The sequence below is a fragment of the Thamnophis sirtalis genome, unplaced genomic scaffold, assembly GCF_051295495.1.
Source record: "Thamnophis sirtalis isolate CommonGarterSnake01/CBP01778 unplaced genomic scaffold, rThaSir2_p1.2 scaffold_5, whole genome shotgun sequence".
NCBI classification, from domain to species: Eukaryota; Metazoa; Chordata; class Lepidosauria; order Squamata; family Natricidae; genus Thamnophis; species Thamnophis sirtalis.
The window spans coordinates 108,057,442-108,061,335 of record NW_028261385.1 but is presented as its reverse complement, the minus strand read 5'-3'; the positions used below and the strand labels follow the sequence as shown (position 1 = coordinate 108,061,335).

General features: G+C 39.3%; 1 non-coding gene across 1 annotated transcript; it reads right to left on the bottom strand.

The window, feature by feature from the left end:
- Positions 1-340: 340 nt before the first annotated feature.
- Positions 341-475, bottom strand: LOC148045536 (U4 spliceosomal RNA). Its single transcript, XR_015696841.1, has one exon. It is a non-coding gene; the product is annotated as a U4 spliceosomal RNA (small nuclear RNA).
- Positions 476-3,894: the final 3,419 nt, after the last annotated feature.

Below are 3,894 nucleotides of genomic sequence, written 5' to 3'. Positions count from 1 at the left end.
ACTAAAACTCTGGCAATAGCTCATCTTAATCTAAAGAATTATGGTGTCATCATTGCTATCAGTGGTGGAAACAAAATATTTTTTCACTCATGTTTAAAAATTGGCACTGTGGAAGATCAACTATTAGTGAGTCTGGTATTCATCACTTGGATGTTTTTGATAGGATACAACTGGATCCACCAAAGAGGAGCTCTGGGGAATCTAAGAACAAAAGAGACAGTCTTTCAAATGGTGATTCCCCAGAGCAAGGGTTCTTCGCCTTTTTGTGCCAGGAATCCAAATAAAGTTCAGGGAAAAAATGTATTTAAATATATTTAAATATACATTGATATGAAAAGTATTCCAAAGGAATCAATTATGTTCAAATACAGTTATCAACATATTTAAAATAATAAATATGTAATATAGTTTCAATTAGCAATAATCGTGCCTCTGATACACCTCATTGGCTTCTATACTGCCACTGTGCAATGTAATATAGAAAGACATATGTTTATTAATCTATTAAATCAGTAACAAGATAATACCCTAATATTAACATTTTTGGAGTCTAGTGGCTAATTACTTTTTGTCTACAAACTTTAAGGTAAGAAAAGATAAATTTCAGTTAGAGGCTAATGAACATAAAGTATTTTTCCCCATTCAAATTCATGACACAAACACACCAAGGACCTCATCCCTGTACCAGAGGTGGTATTCAGCAGATTCTGACCAGTTCTGGAGAACCGGTAGCGGAAATTTTGAGTAGTTCGGAGAACCAGTAAATACCACCTCTGACTGGCCCCGCCTCCATTTATTCTCTGCCTCCCAAGTCCCAACTAATCGGGAGGGAATGGGGATTTTACAGTATCCTTCCCCTGCCACACCCCTGCCACACCCATCAAGCCATGCCCACCAAGCCATGCCCAAAGAACCAATACTAAAAAAAATTGAATCCCATCACTGCCATGTACTTCCATCATAGAAGAGTCCCAGAAGATTTTAATATGTTGATATCTCTAATACAAATATGTTATGATCTTCTCAGAGCTTTCAGAAAAGGGTAAGAAAAGAGATATACATCTTTCGAGGACAAACTGTCAAGCTTAATCTGCTTATACCTCCATTGCTCTTCCATCCCTAATTGGAGCAAAGTGACTTTTTTTGCAAATCTTCAATTGAAACTCAAGCAAGATTCATTCATTCCATAATGGTGACCTACTATATTGTGGAGAAACAGCACATTTCAATTGGGTTTGTGCCCTTATAGTCATATGACTACTTTCTGCCTCATTACCTTCCATATCTTGGCTTGCAAAATGCCCCAACAGAAGCCACTAAACAGGATTTGAAACAAAACTACCAATTTATACCATTGTGATCCAAACTTTTAGCCAGCCTGTCTGATCTGCCCTTTGTGAAGGTGAACTCTCCAGGCTATCTCCTGGTTACAAATATGTAAAATATTGAAAATAAGCGTAGCAATGGAAATAGCTTCTTTGGTATAAAATTTCTCTTTGAGTATTAAGCCTGTGCATCTCCCAGACAGTCATCGATTTACAATGCTTGCAAAAGGAGGCCATGCCACACCCTGGGATAAAACCCCGCAGCAGATCCAAATGCCAACTCTGGTCTCATGTTTATTCTGATATCAGTATTGTTTGATGCTACAGTATAAATAAAACACACAGACACACACACACACACACACACACACACACACACACACCAGCATCAGAGGAATGTAAAGCTTATCCTCCAAGGCTTTTCCCCCTCAAATATACATCTAGAAATGCATATTATCTCAGAAATATGAATATATAAAAATTCATGGGGAATATTTCCAGTACCCAGGACACTATTATTGACCTCAAGGTACCATCCACAAGGAAAAGACTGATGGTACTAAGGAACAAATCAACCAGATTTAAAACTATTTCTCATAGATTAAATACAGACCAAGGTTTCTTATGTGTGTTAACCAATTTATCAGTGCAAAAAATCTCTATGTCACAGCTAAGTGCTGTTGTGTTAATGGTCACTTTCTATAAATAATTCTGTCTCTCACCTCCTTTTCCTGCACTGAATAACAGCTTGGTTATTTTTCAGGACTGCATTCCATTCATCCAATGAACTGATCCACAAAAACTTACGTATACATACAGAATACAGAATAACACAGTTTGAAGGTACCTTGGAGCTCTTCTAGTCCAATCCATTGTGCAAGCAGGAGACCCTATACCATTCCGTCCAATCCCTCTTTAAAAACACCCATAACCTCTGGACTCAAGCTATTCCACATTAATTATTCTCACTATCAGGAAATTTCTCCTTAGTTCTAAGACGATCTCTCTTTGAAAAGTTTCCATCTATTATTTCTTGTCTTGCCCTTAGTTGCTTTGGAGAATAGTTTGCCCCTGTCTTCTTTGTCCCAGCCCTCAAATGTTGAAAGATTGCAATCATGTCACCCCCTTCTCTTTGTTAGACTAGACATAACCAGTTCCTGCAATCGTTCATCATGTTTTAGCCTCCAGATTCCTAATCATCTTTGTTGCTCTTCTCTGCACTCTGTCTAGAGTCTCAACATATTTTCTGTATCGTGGTGATCAAAACTGGATGCAGTATTCCAAGTGTGGCCTCACTAGTGCAGTAGGGAGCAGTACTTATACTTCACATTGATCTTGATCCTTTTTTTCCACCTATGGCAAATGCATGGACTTATAGTAGTTCAAATGTTAATGTCCAGTCCACCCAGTCATTCAAGGAAAGGGTGGTTTATGTTGAAAAAATCAGACATTGGGCTGGTGTGAGCTTTTGATGGACATTTGGACACAATGTGGTGGATATTTTGTCGAGGAGCACCACAGTTCCACTGAAGGTAGAGACAAGATCCCTCAGACAATAAGCCCTGGCAGACACCATGTTGGGTACAGATCCTGTTGAGAGTTGACCAATGCTGGTGAGGAAGGTCAAAATCTTGCACCTTTTGTGTAGGGTCATCTACATAACTGCCTGTATCTAGGCATTCACCAGCTCATTTGGCTTTCCACTGTGTGTTGATGTCTAAGTTGTTAGACAGCTGTTGAGCAAGTGCCAGCGAGGGCTTCCTGGATTTAAGCCAGTTGGTAGAGGAGGAAGATCAGTATGCACAGGAAAAAGTGGGTTTCTCACAATTTTGTTGTACTCCTTCACTAAGGCTTCCTGCCTTCATAGGGCTGGTGGTACAATGTGGCTCAAGATTGGGAGCCAGCAAGTAGGAGTATATTTTATGCAACCATTTATCATCATTGTATCATTTAGTCTTGCATCAATCTTGCTGATGTGGAAGCTATTAAGCCAAACAGGGGTGCAGTATTCAGCTGTGGAGTAGACCAACTCTAGTGCTGATATTCTAAGAGTAGAGGCTGAGGCTCCCCATCTTGATCCTCTTAGTTTCTGAAGTAAATTGTTCCTGGTATTGATTTTAGCAGACATGTTCTCTAGGTGTTTCTTATAGGAGAAGGTCCGATCCAAAATTACTCCAAGGTATTTGGGGTGGGGATCATAACAAAGTAGGTTGTTATTCAGGTATGCCTTTGCATTGGCATGTTTGTTGTTGAGATGGAAACAAGTAGTCACCATTCTTCTGACATTGTGTATGAGTTTCCAGTCAGCAAAAAATTTATCCAGGGACTTCAGGTCCTCAGAGAGGAGGCAATCCAATACTTCCAAATTTTTATATATTGTGCTGCTAGGGCCAGGTCATCTGTGCATCCAAATTTATGATCTCTTGCAGCTGACATATCTGAGATATAAAGGTTGAACAGTGTGGGTGCCAGTACAAAACCTTGTGGAAGACCATTGTTGAGTCTTCTTAACTTGCTATCATAAATACATGGCAACGGATCTTGATACTATTTCTTGATTCTTGATACT